Genomic DNA, 19,412 nt, shown 5'->3' on the forward strand with positions numbered 1-19,412 from the left:
AACTGTACAATGCAAGTTATAAAAAGCAGCATTTTCTTTCAAATGAACAGACTTTCTCCAACTGCAATTCACTCACAATAAAACTCAACAAATATATGAGCAAAACAGAAAAATTAATTTCCATCTCAATTCTGTGAGCCACTGGAAAAGTGTTTTATTTTGACAATTCTTCTTAAGAATTGTAGGAGGGTAATAAAACGAACCTTTACACCCTCCTTGCAAAAAATATTTCCAGTTCAAATGTGGCATTGTTGAACCACAGGAAGAAGAAATATTTCACCACAGTGAAGGCAAACATGCTTTCAAAAGTGCCCTCATTGTTGTACAACTCAAGAGTAACAGTAACAAAAGCCTGAGTTTTCCATGCAAGCCAAAAATCATCACACTTGCACACAAAATAAATGTTGTTACAAATTTGGTTGATGGAACTGGAAGATTTTTATTTTTTATAAATAACCCATTTTCAGTTCTAGCTCCACAACATTTTCAAGCCAGTTCAGGATGCATATAGTCCTTCCAAAATGCCATTCTTGTGAACTATTAAAAATCCAGGCTGTGAATGCATTACACTCCACCAGCACTCTGCCCCCACATCACCCTCCACCAGCGTCTTACCCCCCCCACTCCCCCAACATCGCCCTCCACCACGTCGCCCCAATCCCGCCCCTCCACCACCACCCAGCCCCCACACCATCCCCATTCTCACCCCTCCCCTGCGTCGCCCTCCCTGGTGTCACCTCACTCTTCCTTGAGCAAAGAAGTTATATACAGGGACACTGCAGACTTTAAAAAAAAATAAAAAAATTTCAAACAAAATTTGAAATTGTTCCAGCACTGGAGGCATATGGCACGAGTTGGCAATGAACATCTTAGTGATGGTGGATTTCCTCCGAATTGAGCATGCCTGCTTTCATTCTAAAATCGTCAGCAAGCCAACCTGCTGTTAATTGCTTCGAAAATGTTTAGATGTCATTATATTTTCCAAGCTGTCAACGAGACTGGCTCACTTTGTAAAAAAGTATACAATAATGTAGACGTGGATGACAGTCTCCATTTAGTGTTTTTTGGACATAGTGGTGAGTTTGGACTACATGTGCATAAAATAACGATTTACTTTATTTCAATATTAATTACACTTCGAAAAACAATCGCACTTTTTCTATTTTCTTTATCTTATTCGCTTCTCAATAGTTCAAGATGTGTGTGTGTGTGTGTGTGTGTGTGTGTGTGTGTGTGTGTGTGTGTGTGTGTGTGTGTGTGTGTGTGTGTGTGTGTGTGTGTGTGTGTGTGTGTGTGTGTGTGTGTGTGTGTGTGTGTGTGTGTGTGTGTGTGTATATATATATATATATATATATATATATATATATATATATATATATATATATATATATATATATATATATATATATATATATATATATATATATATATATATATATATATATATATATACACATACATACAGACAGGGTGGCCTGAAAGTCACTTTACCCTTCCCAGTGAAGCATTGTTCTTAAACGCTTTTAATATACAGGTTTTATTGTACAGTACTTACAATCATGAATTTTTCATTGTATCTATATGTGCTCTATCATTCTTCTGAGTCAGTGTTTCCGCATACCATCGCGGGCGAGGGGGGTGAGTGCAGAGGGGAAGGGACGGAGGGAAGTGTGAGAAATTTATCAAGGGTAAAGTAACTTTCGGGCTACATTGTATATGTGTGTGTGTGTGTGTGTGTGTGTGTGTGTGTGTGTGTGTGTGTGTGTGTGTGTGTGTGTGTGTGTGTGTGTGTGTGTGTGTGTGTGTATGTGTGTGTGTGTGTGTGTGTGTGTGTGTGTGTAGCAAATTCTGAATAAATAAATGCAATTTTCTCAAAATTATTGATCGACGTGTTACATTTTGTATGACACACACACACACACACACACACACACACACACACACACACACACACACACACACACACACACACACACACACACACACACACACACACACACACACACACACACACACACACACACACACACACACACACACACCTGTCTCGAGAAAACAAAGTGCATTATTAAGTGTGGTAAATCTCCTGCCCGGTATAATGTAGTTTGCAGGGAAAGCCACTGTGGATAATCTTAGCTACCAGCAAAATACGTAACAGACAGGGTCACACAATGAGCTCTTCTGACAAGCTTGTCTGTGTGTTCACATGCACATGGAAAAACGTTAAGGACACTTGCAAAATGGTGCTGGTGCAAAAATTGTTTTTTAATCATATTCAATGTCCCCCCCCCCAAATGTAAATGAAGGAACCCTTGATGCACAGACTGTATGCATCACTGTTCTATTCCATGCATCACTCGGAGAAGGCAATTTTGCACACCCAGTACATGCAGCCCAATAGGAGGGATATCAACTTGAAAAAAACACTTTCACCTGATCAAGGTTTGGAGAAGGTAATGGTATTGGTGCATACTTCCATTGACGTACTGTGATATTATGGCCCATAGAAGACTTAGCGAAGCCCAAATATGGCAAATTATTGGGAGGAACAATGCTGAGACATCCTACAGTGAAATTTGACATCAGCTTGGCTTCTATTGCACTGTTATCAGCAGATTGATTAGTCTGCAAACATCAAAAAAGACAGGCTTGGACCTGGATGACCTCTAACAGAGAAAATGCAGTTCCGATCAGGCTCATCTGACGTATTCCTCCTGCCACAAGCACAGTGTTACGGCATGAATGGAATCTCTTTCAGAGCTTATACATGATAACTGTCTGGAATCAGCTTCATGCTGTAGGTTACAAAGCGAGGAGACCAATAAGACACCCCTTTCTCACCTCAGAACTCAAAGCAGCCTGCTGGACATGGTGCCTTTATTGCTGGTGTGTTTCTCTCATTCCTCCCCTTGTGCAATCTTCCTCAATGTTTCCCTTTTTGCTGGCGTTTCCCCCTCCTTTCCATTGTGTTGTAGCTGTTCTGTTCTATTATATGTTATGGCTCTTACACAAGCCGAGATTTTGTTTACAAAAAAAAAAAACAGAACAAGCTGGAATTGTTTCTTAGTCTTCTTATTCTTCTTCTTCTTCTTCAAGTTTCAGTCGATGTTCAAATGTGAATGTACCATAAGATTTGTGCTATTTTACAGATTTTGTAACCCGGACAATTAGAACAATACTGCTGGGAATTTTTAAAAGTACCGCTGACTTGTCATGTCTCAATTTCTGTCTTTCCATTGCAACCTGAGAAATTATTTTATTTCCATCCGATAAACCCATCCACAATGGCTCAACCTTTTCTATGTGGCAGAAGACAGAGGGTCAGTTGTAACCCACCCATCTATCTCTTCCTCTCTTTCTCTCTGAAAATTACTGGGATAACTCCATGATTGCCATATTCAATACCAAACAATAACACAACTCATTAACTTAGTTAATCTGATATCCCAGTGCAGAAATTGACTTTTTTCGAGGGAAAGGGGGACGATGCCGATATTTCAAGTATAAAATGCTGCTTAACAACACCTTTACTGGCAAAATAATAATATTCAGTTAAACACTACAGTATCGTAAAAATGAGTTTTTCTGTTTATAATCTCCATTAATGGGATCAAAAACATGAAGTGTCCGACACTCTGTGAAAAGCAATATTTGGGCATTGTTTACTTGTTTGGGATCTGAGGAGCAGATTTAGTTCCGTGTGCCAATTCTCATCCCCCTGCACTGCTCCCCCACCTCCCTTGAAGGGGGGAGCATGTGGGTAGAAAGCCTGTCTGACACAACTCGGCTATTTATCATTGAAGAACGTTGATTTTTGGTGTCAGATGAAAGTCTGTCTGGTCCACAACATTTGTAGAACAAATTAACTTCAGGTATACTTACATATATGCCCCCGTGAGAACCGCACTCCCTCCCCAACCTCCTCCCCACTAAAGGGGGAGGGGATGTTCTCATCATCCCGAATCCAGCACCAGCTGTCAAGAAACCTTATTTGTGACACATTAAATAATATCAATTTTTCAAGAGAAATTCATTGGTGCATGTATCAGTGACCTCAAACATGACCTTCACAATCATCAGCATGACTTTCGATTTGTTAATTCTTAAAAATCTAACATACAAGTATAAAAATGTAGTTTTTAAAAAATGGATGGTCCATGGAGAACCCATCCTCTAACCAACCCGACACTGACTGATATATTTATAAAAAATTACAAAAACAGTTGTAAATCGTTGATTCTCATTTATGCACACACACCCATATTCCTCCAATGAATGCATAAACATTGTCACAAGGACATACCCATGTGGTCATGAGTATTTAATGCTGGAATCTTCCTTGACCATCCATTTTTAGCTCACCTGGACTTCAGTCACGTGAGCTAATACGAACGAGCAGTGTCTGTAGGTGAGTGAGTGAGTGAGTGGTGAGTGAGTGAGTGAATCAGTCAGTCCGTCCGTAAACACCAGGTCATTATCGCTTGAACCAAACAAACAATTCTAATGAAACTTGACCACAACATTCATCACCCGTTGGTGTACCAAAGTAAATTGACCACATCAAAATCAGCGCACATTAAATGAGTCGATGGAAGGGTCTTGACCCCCCCATAATTGGTATTTGCTCTCTTCTCTGAAACATGACCACAACCTTCATGTACCAAAGTGTATTGACTGCATCAAAATCTGCACTCATCAAGGGAGTCTACAGGGGGGGGAGGGGTTCTGACCCCCCCCCAAAATATGTAGTTGCTCTCTTCTCCAAACTACACAGAATTTCAATGCAACTTGACCACAATCTTCATCACCCTTGATGTTCCAAAGTTTGTTCTCAGCATTAAAAAAATCACGGTCTGAGGGGGTCTGCAGGGGGTTTGAGTGACTGTTGCTCTTGACCGAGATGAGATTCAGAACAGGCGGTCCTTTTTAAAAATAATTTATTGAGAAGAAAATTACAAAATAATCTTAAGAAGAAATAAATGATGAACACTTGCGAGGTGGAGAATGAAGAACAAATGCACTTACAGCGTCTTGTACACTTGAGTTGGGCCTGGCAGCAGACAACTTCCCACCCTTGTCTGACTGACATCTTCCTCAGCAACTGCAGGTTACATCTACTTAAAGACCTCCCCAGCCACCCTGCTCATGGTCCAAATGGACACTAGTCCACCACAATCACTCTCCTTCTTCCATTTAAACTGGAGAGGGACCTGATCCATGATGAGCTGATGACTTGTGGCCCACAAAGCAGCTTGGTATGCTGCCCTCCGAACATGAAGCCACCATGCATCCTATGTGGATGCATCTTCTTGGAGAAGAGGAAGCACCAAAGGTCATTTGTAGAACTGCCAATTTTTTCCATTGGGTCATACATGCTGCAAACCATCCATTTCAGGACAGTTTGATGTTCTTCACTGTTTTCTGCAGATGGTTTATCTGTGGCTTCAGGAATCCTTTGCCAGGCATTCCACCACATTTGTTTCCCCTTTATTGTTAGGCTCCTGGTGGAATCACAGCCTGAGATGGCATGGAAGAAGGTAAGAGCTCTGGTCCGTTGTGGTCCAAGAGAGTGGCTAATGGCATTCACATTCAGGAAGGAGGTGTCCTTTCCTCTTTTGAATGTCAGAGTTCAACACCAGGGGAGATTCAGTCAATAGTAGACAGATGAGCAACGGTAAAAACCAGGACATTTGTGTCACCAGTCCGGATAAGAGATTGGCATGTCTGAGGAGCGGCCATAAGATGTATGACGATACGTGTATCGGCTTCTTCATGAGGTATTGATCACGATGTCGCCAGGACCAATATGAAGAACACTGTCCTTTAATGTTACCAGAAGATGTTTGCGATCATGGTATCTGGTGTTGTTTCCAAAGTTGAGGACCATGCGGGACTCGTGTGGCACCCAGCACACGTTTGCGAGTTCCTGATGTTGGGCCACCTCTCTCTAATCTAGTTTCGGTTTTCATACTGTGCTAAAGATACCAATCCCAAACAATGTGGAGCAGATCGCAGCTATGCAATTGAGATCTCAAGTATGGATAGAGCATAGTGGTAAAAAACGGCATCGAATGTGGTGTAAGTTGGCTTTGGAATCATTGTGCGTATGAGAAGTCCTCGATCAATGACAATAGTTCCATAGGACATCGGAGGAATTGCATATTCGGTCTCAGTGTCATCTTTGTTCATATTTACCTTTTGGAGAATAATTTCAAGAAGAGCTGCCTTGTCAGAAGTAGGCTTCATTGATGATGGTGTGAGTACTGATTAATGCTCAAATAACATTGCCAGATTCCCTTCCCTATTGTGCAACATGACAGAGCTCACCAAAAAGGGATACATGATCTTTTTAAAGTGCCAGCTTCGTAGTCTTTCAATTTGTCACTTTATTCTTCGTTTCCTTGAAAAAAATAAGTTTGTTCTTTGTGATTGGGGCCATTATGTTACGAGTTGTATTTTCTAAAACAGCTGTCCGAAACTCTGTGTACTTAGCTTCCTCAATCTGAGGCAACTGCCGTACAGCAACAGCAGAGGACTTGATGGTGCAGACGTATCCGTGCAAGGACGCAAGTTCTTCACCAACATCTTGAAATCGGTTCCCATATCATTCAATTGTGTCAATCATATTTGTGACATGCCTCTGGATGCATATTTGATTGCTTTGGCCTTCTCTGTGATGAGGAAGATGTCCTGAATAAGAGAAATGAGGGACCATGAGAGGGGTCATATAGTACAGAAAAAGGAAGTCAGCATTGTTGAACGAGGTTTCAGTTCCCAATGACTTTGGCTGAAATGCTATAGAAATCAGGAAAATGACCAAATACCAGGATCTGTAAAATGCGGTCAAGAGAACCTGGAAATTACAAAAGCTGAAATTATACTAGTGATAGTTGGAGCTACAAGAATGATAAAGAAACCCTGACTGAATACTTAAAAATAATTCCGGGGAAAATCACTACAAACTAGCTACAAGTGGAGGCTGTCAGAGGTTCAGTGGAGATTTTGTAAAGAACCCTTGGAACGAGGCTGTAAGAATGAAACTTCACAGTTTGGTTCATGAATCATTGTCCTTTACCGAAAAAGGATGTGAAGATTTTGCGTTCTGGGAGTCCTCCGACGTCCCGAAACCCACAAGTGGAGATAATAACCAATGACAGAAACTCTCATGTGAAAGGTTATTTACACTAAACATTGACGGCAATCCCATGAAAGCAGACAAGAAGAAGGAAGGCCTACCTACACACATAACGAAAGCAATAATACCTAGAAGGGCACTCGGTAGAGCGCATACCTACGCCACATAATGCCTGATCCACGAGAACATATTGGGCCCAATACATTTTTGAAATATCATGCTATACAGTACTATATCGTTTTTGGCCCTATCTCTCAATGGTGAAGAATCACTTTGAAATTAAATAATTCTTGCATCCAGATCCAGATCTTCAACAAAATCGAATCAATTTGTCCTTGCAACACACCCAACCAGTCCTCCAAGTTTCGTTCGAATCAGTCCACAACTTTTTGAGATATCGTGCCACATATCATTTTTGGCCCGATCTCTCAATTGTGAAGAATCACTTAATAAATTATCAGATCCGGATCCGGATCTTCACCAAAAATGAATCAATTCTTCCTTGTCAGACACCAAACATATCCACCAAGTTTCATCAGAATCCATCCAGAACTTTTTGAGATATCGTGCTATATATTGTTGCGAATTCGCGCCCGCCGGCGTGTGAACGGCCACGTAACTCGAATCGCGGCACGTCGCCCACCGGACGGACATTTCTGTCGTGACCCTCTCGGACCAAAGCCGGGAGCTATTCACGGGTGGGCCTTTCGACCTCACCACAATCGTGCTAATCGGCCACCCGCATAGGGTTGGGTTGTTCGCCAAGCTCGACCTACCAAAGTACCCACGCGGATGGTTAACCGGGCGATCGTACCTCGCCACAGGTCGACTCCGGACACGAGCCGCTTGGACGGCCTGTTCCGTGCTATCGGGATAAATGAGCGGTGTTATCGTCGACTTGGACGGTTCAGATTAATTACCGGGATGTTGAACCCACGACGAACCCCTTACGTGATGTGATGCAAGATGGAGTTTCAAATAGAGAAAAAACGAAGCGAAATGGGCACAGTTCAACAAGCAAGCATTTTATTTCGCGACACACGGAAAGCACGTATATACAGCCATACAGAATACACAAAAAGCAAAGGCAAGAAGAACAGTTGACACCGACCTAACGCGTACACACAGCAACACTTACACAGTTTTACTTCACAGACGGCGCCAACACACATTTACACAAAAGCAAAAGAAGGAAGCCACCCTCACAGACAAGGAGGCAGACAGGCCCGTAGGCCAAATGTGCGCGGGACCTAGAGGAGCGGCCAAGTCCGCGAGAGCGGGGAGGTGTTACCCGCGTCCTCGTGACGCGTTGGCGGGCAAGCCACAAAATGTCCGTGCCGCTGTGCCCTGACTCCGTGCCCCTGGCGTGCTCGTTGGCATCACGTTTGGGGTGGGGGAGGAACGGGGCCCCCCTTTGCACTATCTCAGCGCGGGGGAAGGGGAAATTGTTGATGCCCTGGGGGAGCGGAGTGGCTGGCTGGCTTGGGTCCCGAGACGAGCGATCACCCACACCGCAACCTCGTCGCCGACCGCCGTCCTCCTTCCCTCGGACCCAAGCTCCCTTGCCCCGACCCGCCGCCTGCAGCTCCAGCGCGCGCACTCCACTTCTTCCAGCTCAACTCTCAACTCCGCTCCCCAACGCTCAACGCTCTTCGCTTAACTCACACTTAACTCACGCCCGCGAGTCGCCTTGCGCTCGTACCTTCATAGCTCTCAGGAGGCGCCGATATGCAAATTCCCAGATCAGAATGCGATTGGAGGCGGGGCCACACCGCCCCCCCCGGTCAGCCATTGGTCGGGCAAAAATGGGCGTGATCCTCCCCTGATCCTAAAATTTGCATAGACGGACAGAGACGGAATTCACCTACACGTGCCTGGAGGTGGGGCCAAGCCGCCTCGCGCTTGCCCATTGGACGGAGGAGAAGTGGGCGTGAAGCATTCCTGATCCGCGGATCGACGCGTTCGGCCTCCACTGCCGAACGGCTCCGGGAACACCACGTTTGGTGTTGACTGGTGGTGTTTGGGAATGGCCGTAGAAGCAATGATGTGGGATGAAGTTGTGAAGGTAAAGGCGAAGGTGGTGGTGTTTGTGAATGGTTGTAGAAGTAATGATGTGGTAGCGTAGGTGGTGGAGGTGGCATCGTTGTAGTCTGGTTGGCGCTGTGGTGGGGATGGCGTGGTTGTTGAGATGCTGTTTGTTTGAAATAAAAGATAGAACAGAAAATGGCTAACTCAAAGCGTCACAGCCCGGATGGATCACATAAATTCCCTCTATACAACGGGTGTGGGCTAACTACACATGGACCTATCGAGATATCTCACCTGAGGACTCTTTATAGTGTAATGCGAATTTCCACAACCATAACACTACCCCCTCCCCTTTTTACAGACTCGCCTCGAGTCGTCAAATTTTTGTGTGCCATCATGTGCAGTTCTCCCCTCGTACGTTTTACCTTCAGATCCCTGAGTACGACATTCATTGTATTCGTGTCCCCAAAATAAATAAGCTGAGGGCTGAGTAACTAACTAAACAAACCCACTCATACAGACGACTTAAATAAATTGCCGGTGCTAAGACATACATGCCGGGGGCGCACTCATATTTACAGTACATCACACCTTAACATTACAAATTTTACACTAAACCATGGCCCAGGATCAATGGACTCTGCAGGCAGAAAAAGTCAAAAGAAAACCGATGCACAGGCCGCCACTGCAGGCCCGTGTAGCTGCCAACAGAAAAGTCCTCGCAAACTGCACGACAATCCTGGCGCACATGGCAATGAACAAGGGGGGGGGCAAATCAAAACAGAACGGGGGCTGGGGAACGTGGGCAGTGGGCATGGCATGGCAAAGGTGGACAGGCAAGGCATGGCAAGGCCGCTGTAGTAACCACAGCCGGCAGATGAACTGGCCGGCACAGGCCTTGAAGCACAGCTGCAGACGATCCGGCCGGTACAGGCCTCGCAGCAAAACAGCCAGCCAATGAAGTGGGCCGGCACAGGCCTTGAAGTAATACAGCCAGCCGATGAAGTTGGCCAGCCTTTGCCTTTCAGTGGAGGTTGGTGGAGGGAGTGCGGTGGTGCTGGCCACTCAGAAGGCGGGCTCGGACCTACCTACCCGTCTCCCTCCCAACCTATCGCCTTTGCCTGTCTCTGTCCATACCCACTCCCTTAATTTGTAAAAACCAATTTTGCCCCAATTAATTTTTTTTGTTTTATTTCTATACCTCCCACTATAATTCGTCCCCAAACCCCCTTTATCGTTCTCGTTCAGCTAACCTATCGTCTCCTAGCCTACTCCCAACCCCTACGTTCCCTTCCTGGAGGGGAATAAGGGAGGGCTAGCGTCCTGTGTCGAGGCCCAACGAAGCCTCAGGATGGCCTCCCCAGACTTCAGCGATCATTAACCCAAAGTGGGTCCAGCAGCCCACAAAGAGAGCGAAGGGATGGATGGTGCGGAAGGGTACACTTCCTAATCTACCCTATCCATTAACCTTAAAACTACCCCGGGGCTTTCAACAAGCGCCTCTCGCTTAATCTATTGGTTCTAACAACCCAGATTCCCGTCGCCTGTGTTGGTGTCCTCTCAAATTTCGAGCCTCGCCCCCCAATTTTCTCTCGTGCCCTCACACGGTCTCATGGCTGGGACGCGTGGCTCCCTTGGCAGGCACGACCCTCTGCCAATTCTCCGACGATGGCACCCCGGGCACTACACTGCCTCCGAGCCTACCAGCTCCCTCAACACCGGGGAGTGCCCTCCCTGGCGACTCCCCTGAAATGCTCATGTGGCAGGCTGGCGCCCCGGGCACCTTCCCTGGGTGTCCGTGCCCAATGCATGGCCCACGCGGCTAAGGGCGCCCCGGGCCCCCGCATCATGCGGGCGCACACATGCCCACTACGCTATCCCGGCCCCCCATGGGCCCTTGGCCTACTGCGGCTGACTAGCCTGGTGCCCGGGGTACCCACTTAGCGATACTCACCTTTCGCAGCCATGCTCCCAGCCCGTCAACAGGGCTCCTGCACCCCTCCAAATAGGTATCGAGCCTACACTCCCACCAACAGCAAAACGACCTCCATTTTGTCAATTTAACTAACCCACGAACTCACTCTACACTGACCCCGGGGTCTCTTGGGCGGGAATCACTCCTCCCCCCAATCACTCATCGCACCATGCATTCCACATTCGCTCCATGCATACAGACCCACTGGCCTCACTCACTCATCAAGTACACGTCCCATTCCACACTTCCCAACTCACACATTGCTGAATCCTGCCATCCTGCTCACTACATCCCCTAACTACCTCGTGCTCCCACGTCGTCCCTTAAACTAATAGCACATCCTTTTAACCTACGTAGCTAAGCTACGTCCCCACTACACATCCAAAGTTTGTCTTTGTCCTCAAATCCAAAAATCAATTTTCCCAACCTAAATCTCACTACAATCCCTCGAACTAATCCATTCCACGGGCCCCATGAGGACTTACCCCTGCCCCATGGAGCCGGTCAAGCTAACACTAACCCTTCCCCCGAGCTAGTTCCCATCCTGTGCCCAGGCAGGGGGGTCTTCCACCCCATGCCCGGGAATCCTGTTCACCCGAAACGAGGCTTGCTACTTTTTTTTCCTCGCGCAGCAACAGCGCGGCAACAGCACGGCAACTTGCAACCTGCGCACCAGCGCGGAATTTCACAGCCGCGCACCTTTGGCGTGACGTCATGGCAGCTGTTCGCGTCCCTTGTCCCTCTTGGACGGCACCATCCGGCAGGGATTCACCCTCCTGCCGGATTCCAACCCTACACGCAGCCATGACGTCACCGTGCGCATTAAAAAAACCAAGCCTCGCATTTCGAGGGGTCCCCACGCGAACGCATGTGTTCTGCCCGTTGGAGCTTCACACACCCGCCCGCGTGGAGAACCCATCCGGTCCAAATCCGTTGTCCTGCCTAAACTGTGTCCGTCGCGGGATCAGCAACATCCACCGCGGGCGTTTCCGGACCGAGCTTCACTCCCGCAAGCGAGCACATGGCGGCCTCGTGCGTTGCACAGCATGGACCTCGCGCTCACTGCTGGGCAAACCCGGCACGGTCCCCATTACAGCTCCGGCCGCTACGCGGCCCTTGTCCCTTTGTCGCCGTCGTCGTCTCCATTCCCTCCACGCGCTCAAGCTCCCGCGTGTCACGAAACTCACACACCTCACCATTACACTCACTCTTGGAGATGCGGCTGCGTGCTCCCGCATGCCGACCGTCATCTCCCTCACATACCGCTCTCTCACACACACGGTCTCCCTTGCACTCGGCCGTTCACTCACGCATGCCCTTTCTGGCGTACACGTGGTTCCTTCCACTCGCGGTGCCCCTTTCACACACGGCGTGCTGGGAAGCACGCATCCTGGCACACTCGCCACCACACCACACACACGGGCGCACTCACACCTTTCACCACACACACCGGGACAATCACACTGGGGATTAGTGCCACCACCAGGGGTTCTGGGGTCTCTATACCCCCCAAGCTCGGCGTGCACCCGTTCGCAGCACTCATCCCCTCGACCTCGCAAAGCACGACCTAACCCACCTGGTCGTGATCAGCTTCAAGGGAGAATAGAGTCTCCCTCCGTTCCCGAAGGAGGCCATCCAGCTGCTCGCACCGGGTCCCGAAACAGTCCGCCAGCTCCCCCTTATGGTGCTCCACTACCTCAATGTGTGTGTTTGTTTATCACTAACCCCGTCCAATTCACTCTCTATCTCCCGTGTCTCTGTACATTTATTAGTTTCTGTTTCTTTCTGGAGTTTTTCCATCTCTCTGGACTTCAATTTTACTCTCTCCTTGAGTTCATTAATTTCAACCTCATTTTGTTTTTGTTTCCTATCCCACAGTCTCTCCTGCTCTTCATTTTCCAGTCTCATCGTTTCTTTCAATTGGCTCATTTCCTTCCTGTGTTTCATTCGCTGTTCTCTCACTATTCTTCCTCGTTTCCTCTCCTGTCCTTCCTTCTCCAGTTTCGTTGTTTGCTTCATTTGGTTAATCTCCCTTTTGTGTTTCATTTGCTGTTCTCTCACTACTCTTTCTTGTTTCCTCTCCTGTCTTTCCTTCTCCAGTTTCGTGGTTTTCTTCATTTGGTTCATCTCCATTTTGTGTTTCATTCGCTGTTCTTCCATTATCTGTTTGTACTTCCCCCTTGCTTTCTTTTTTAATTGTTCTTGTCTTTTTTTTTTAATTTCTTTCACCCCCTGTCCCTCATTCTCAAACCTTATAGTTTCCTTCAATTGGTTGATTTCTTTCCTGTTTCAGTCGTTGCTCTTCCATTATCTCTGTATACCTCAACCTTACTTTCTTTTTTAATTGTTCTTGTCTTTCTTTTTAAAATTTCTTTCACCCCCGTCCCTCATTCTCCAACCTCATAGTTTCCTTCAATTGGTTAACCTCAAATTAATGTTCTTGTTGTTTCATATCCCACTGTTCCTCTCGTTCTTCTCTCTCCAATCTCGTTGTCTCCTTCAATTGACTGATTTCTCCTTCCTGCTTCATTCCTTGCTCCTTCACTTTCTCCTCATACTCCAACCTATTTTTTTCCTTTTGTCGTTTAGTTTCAAATTCATACTCTTTTTGTTTTCGATTCCACTGTCTCTTGTTCCTCATTCTGCAATCTCGTTATTTCCTTTAATTGACTGATTTCTTTCTCCTTTCTCATTCGTTGTTCTTTGTATTTCCTATTCCACTGTCTTCCTTGTTCCTCATTCTGCAATCTCGTTTTTTCCTTTAATTTACTGATTTCTTTCTCCTGTCTCATTCCTTGTTCTTTGTATTTCCTCTTCCACTGTCTTCCTTGTTCCTCATTCTGCAATCTCGTTATTTCCTTCAGTTGGCCGATTTCCTTCTCCTGTCTCATTCGTTCTTCTTTCATTACTCTTTCTTGCATCTCAATCTTTAATCTGGCCTTCGCTTCCAGCTGTTCGATCTGTACAGTGTGGTTCCTTAACGTTTCATTCTCCGCTGTCGTTCTTTCTTCTCTCAACGTCTCCAGCTCGTCTTGTAATTCCCTCTCTTTGGCTTTGTGCTCCAGTATCTCATCAACTTTTTTCCATTCTTCCTCTCTCTGTTCATCCCTTTCCTTGCCCTGCTCACCCTCTCATATGCCAACCATGCTTTTCTCTTCATTTCGTCCATTTCATCACATTTCTCTCTCACCTCATCATACTCCAAGTGTTCTCTTTTTACCTTCTCTTCCAAGCTTTTCCTTTCCTGAATACCTTCTTCTACCTCTCCCTTTAGTTGCTTTAACTTTTTTTTCCATTCTTCTTCCATGCGCTTTCTATCCTGGGAGTTACCAATTCGCTCCTCTTTCATTCTCTCGCTCAGCTCGCTCGTCTCTTGTTCCCACTTATGGATGCTCAATTCTATTTCTCCCACTTTCCCCTCTAGTTCCTTGGCCTGTCTTGACTTCTCCAATAGTTTTTCTTTAATTGTTTTACTTCCAGCTCGTGTTTCTGTTTTTCTTTGAGCTCGGTCCTCCATTCTTCCTTCAATTCTTTCCAAAGCCCGCCAATGTCCGCCTGCCTCGCCTGCCATGCCCACGTGGTTTGAAACGGCTGTTTGGAGTGCTCGCCTCGTGTCGCACCATTCGCAGCACCATAAATAGCCGCTCGCTCCGTGCTGCGCTGGGGTGCGATCGCGCCGCCATTATGCGACTCAGTTTGCCGGCAAAGTCCGTGCTCAGAATATGGGGTTGAGCTTCCCCATGGACCCTCTCGGACCAATGCCAGGAGCTAGTCACAGGTGGGCCTTTCGACCTCACCACAATCGTGCCAATCGGCCACCCGCGTAGGGTAGGGTTGTTCGCCAAACTTGACCTACCTAAGTACCCACACGGATGGTTAACCGGGCGATCGTACTTCGCCACAGGTCGACTCCGGACACGAGCCGCTTGGGCGGCCCGTTTCGTGCTATCGGGATAACCGAGCAGGTGTTATCGTCGACCTGGACGGTTCAGAATAGTTACCGGGATGTTGAACCCACTACGAACCCCTTACGTGATGCAAGATGGAGATTAAAATAGAGAAAAGACGAAGCGAAACGGGCACAGTTCAACAAGCAAGCATTTTATTTCGCGACACACGGAAAGCACGTATATACAGCCATACAGAATACACAAAAAGCAAAGGCAAGAAGAACAGTCGACACCGACCTAACGCGTACCCACGGCAACACTTACACAGTTTTACTTCACAGACGGTGCCAACACACATTTACACAAAAGCAAAAGAAGGAAGCCACCCTCACAGACAAGGAGGCAGACAGGCCCGTAGGCCAAATGTGCACGGGACCGAGAGGAGCGGCCAGGTCCGCAAGACCGGGGAGTCTTACCCGCGTCCTCGTGACGCGTTGTCGGGCAAGCCACAAAATGTCCGCGCCGCTGTGCCCCGACTCCGTGCCCCTGGCATGCTTGTTGGTACCACGTTTGGAGTGGGAGAGGAACGGGGCCCCCCTTTGCACTATCTCAGCACGGGGGAAGGGGAAATTGTTGATGCCCTGGGGGAGGGGAGTGGCTGGCTGGCTTGGGTCCCGAGACGAGCGATCACCCACACCGCAACCTCGTCGCCGACCGCCGTCCTTGCCTCGGACCCGAGCTCCCTTGCCCCGACCCGCCGCCTGCAGCTCCACCGCGCGCACTCCACTTCTTCCAGCTCAACTCTCAACTCTGCTCCCCAACGCTCAACGCTCCTCGCTCCACGCTTAACTCACACTTAACTCACGCCCGTGAGTCGCCTTGCGCTCATACCTTTCTAGCTCTCAGGAGGCGCCGATATGCAAATTCCCGGATCAAAACGCGATTGGAGGTGGGGCCACACCGCCCCCCCCCCGGTCAGCCATTGGTCGGACAAAAATGGGCGTGATCCTCTCCTGATCCTAAAATTTGCATAGACGGAATTCACCTACACGCGCCTGGAGGCAAGGCCAAGCCGCCTCGCGCTTGCCCATTGGACGGAGGAGAAGTGGGCGTGAAGCATTCCTGATCCACGGATCGACGCGTTCGGCCTCCACTGCCGAACGGCTCAGGGAACACGACGTTTGGTGTTGACTGGTGGTGTTTGGGAATGGCCGTAGAAACGATGATGTGGGATGAAGTTGCGAAGGTAAAGGCGAAGGTGGTTGTGTTTGCGAATGGTTGTAGAAGCGATGATGTGGTGGCGTAGGTGGTGGAGGTGGCGTCGTTGTAGTGTGGTTGGCGCTGTGGTGGGGATGGCGTGGTTGTTGAGATGCTGTTTGTTTGAAATAAAAGATAGAACAGAAAAATGGCTCACTCAAAGCATCACAGCCTGGATGGATCACATAAATTCCCTGTATACAACGGGTGCGGGCTAACTGGACATGGACCTATCGAGATATCTCACCTGAGGACTCTTTATGGTGTCATGCGAATTTCCACAACCGTAAAAATATCATTTTTGGCCCGATCTCTCAATGGTGAAGAATCACTTTAAAAATTATAGTAGTCGGATCCTGATCCAGATCTTCACCAAAATCTAAACAGTTCATCCTTGTCACACACCCAAAAGTTCCACAAAATTTCATCCGGATCCATCTGCAACTTTTTGAGATATCCTGCACACAAACAAACGAATGACACAAACAACCGACCAACATAATTGCCGAAATCCGAAGGATTCCGGCAATTAACAGACAGAACAGGGTGAAAACATAACTTCCTTCACCTGCAGTGGTGGAAGTAATAACCATAATATAATTAGATAATTATAGGAAAAATAACAAAATGCATGCTTTTCAAAAAAAACAAAACACACTTAGAAATAATTTCATGATATCATATACAAACAAACATCCCACTGTCTCTCCTGCAAAGGAGTCCGGTGGCTGGGGGAACACTACTTCCCCAAGTAGGAGTGAAGCTCCTAACCCCCTGCGGATAAATCCAGTCATGATGAAGCCAATGCCGCCAGACACTGCATTGGTTTCACCATGACTGCTATTAAACTATAAATGAAGAAATGATGCACCCACCCTCTCCTTTTATCGACCCGAAGTCGTGCTGACCGTTGTGAAGGTCATGTTTGAGATCACTGATATATATATATATATATATATATATATATATATATATATATATATATATATATATATATATATATATATATATATATATATATATATATATATATATATATATATATATAATTTCATTTGTCACACACAGGGTTTCTTGACAGTTGTTGTCAGACTGGGGATCATGAGAACATTCCCCCACCCCTGAGGGGGGTGGTGGGTTGGGTTCGCTTGGGGGCATATATGTGAGTATACCTGAAGTTAATTTGTTCTACAAATGTTGTGGACCAGACAGACTTTCATCTGACACCAAAAATCAACATTCTTCAATGATAAATAGCCAAGTTGTGTCAGACAGGCTTTCCACCCACATGCTCCCCCCTTCAAGGGAGGTGGGGGAGCAGTGCAGGGGGATGAGAATTGGTACACAGAACTAAATCTGCTCTTCAGACCCCAAACTAGCAGAAAATGCCCAAATATTGCTTTTCACAGAGCGGTCAGACACTTTCATTTTTTTTACCTATAGTTCAAACCTCACTATGTGTTGTGACCCTACTACACTAAAAACTGCTATATGTATCATATTTTCTGAAAGCCTGGTTTGTGCAGATTATGATAATCCTACTATATTAAACAAGGCAATTCTCTGTGTGGATGTGTGTGTATCTGCAAATCATCGAGAAAAAACCCCAGGGCTGGGCAGATCTCCACTAAATTTTCGTATGTGTTGGTACTACCCATGGTAAGATCAATGTCAAAAAAATCCCCCCTCCCCCTTCTAATGATTTTCACCTGTACATGTGCCATCGTGTAAATGGTTTACTGACCCCTGCTAGACAGGGGATCATTAGCCACAGCACAAAATATATTTGTCCCACGTCCCCCACTCCCCCAGGCTTCTCCCAAAGGGAGCGGGTGTTTCTGATGTTAAAAAAAAAAATGGTCGCATTTGTCAAAATGTAAAATCATCTGATCAGTCAGAAAAAAAACCCCACAAAATTGAGATAGCCATCCACCTCAAATTTTGTGGAGCGAAGTATGTACAGCTTGTCCCAAAAAATGCCATCGAAAGAAAGGCAGGCTGAATAATAAAAAACAAACAAACAAAAAAAGATCGTATTTAACTTCAAACCATTCTTTCAATGCTTCACAGGCACAGCAAAATAAAGCTTTTTTCACCTGCTTGCACTTGTTTATTAATGTAATAAACTTCATGTTTTATTTAATCTCTTTTCCAATTAGTGGATGCCGAGATACCATTGCCAGAGTCCGATTCCAATTTATATTCAATGCTCATTATTTTTTGAAGGGTGAGCAGTGTGATTGAACACAGGGCCAAAATGAGCAAACAATGTACAAAAGAAACAGTTAAATTTGACCAAACATGGAAAAATATAACATTTTATTCCGTTAGTTATGTTTAAATTATTTGTCTGAACATCGCCACACCATTTAAAAACTTAAAAGGAACATCTAAATCGAGTCCAACGATGATGTTGGAATGGCATGACCCATTTGCATTCCCACCTCCGTTTTGAAGTCCTCATTAATCATATATTTCCAGGTTCAAATAGTCCATAATTTATCTTTCCTGGCTCCCAAACAATTTCCAAAAAAATTAATTTGAAACAATTGTACAAAAATAATCATTAACCAACTGAAAGTATCAAATTTTTGGAACAGGTACAAAAACAAAGCATTTTTGCTCAAATCAAAAACAACTAAAGCATGGTTGTTACATCAACCGAAAAGATGCTGATGCGAACACAGACTGGTATTCCGCTCACACTGAAAGGATGTACCTTGAGTAGAATAGAGTGAATCCTGCAACATTCAATGAAACCAAAATTATGTCTTGCAGCCTGACAGCATTTTCCCACATTGAGAGGCCTGCTGATTTAAGTGAAATAGTGTGATCTATGCATCCAATTGTTAGCCCATGAAGAACTCCACAAATCAAGGCACCCAATGGCCATGGACTGCTTCACAAATGCTGCTCCTCTAACTGTGGAAATGGAAGAGAGAAAGGCAAAAAACAAAGACCAATATGCCAGTGGGGACCAGTGGAGGGGGAACATAATAAAGCAAAAATATTAATGTCAATGAAATTGAGTGAAATGTTGAAACAAAAACAACCACAACTGTTATCAGAAAAAAACATCAATAAATGGAGACTTATAAACAAATAAATGAATGAATGAATGAAAGAT

General features: G+C 46.0%; 1 protein-coding gene and 1 long non-coding RNA gene across 2 annotated transcripts in view; both read right to left on the minus strand.

The window, feature by feature from the left end:
- Positions 1–1,717: 1,717 nt before the first annotated feature.
- On the minus strand, positions 1,718–19,189 carry LOC147024346 (uncharacterized). The gene is made up of 2 exons (XR_015058972.1): positions 16,533–19,189; positions 1,718–16,400 (listed from the first exon to the last, which is right to left on the minus strand). It is a non-coding gene; the product is annotated as an uncharacterized LOC147024346 (long non-coding RNA).
- A 64-nt stretch (positions 19,190–19,253) lies between these two features.
- ZNF143 (zinc finger protein 143) overlaps positions 19,254–19,412 on the minus strand; it is a 145,415-nt gene continuing 145,256 nt past the window's right edge. Inside the window, exon 15 of the mRNA XM_085887023.1 lies at positions 19,254–19,412. This exon is cut by the window's right edge and continues 636 nt beyond it. The gene's annotated coding sequence lies outside the window, so the exon portion shown is untranslated.

The sequence above is a fragment of the Eptatretus burgeri genome, chromosome 6, assembly GCF_056783735.1.
Source record: "Eptatretus burgeri isolate ZD-2024b chromosome 6, Ebu_testis_v1, whole genome shotgun sequence".
NCBI lineage: Eukaryota > Metazoa > Chordata > Myxini > Myxiniformes > Myxinidae > Eptatretus > Eptatretus burgeri.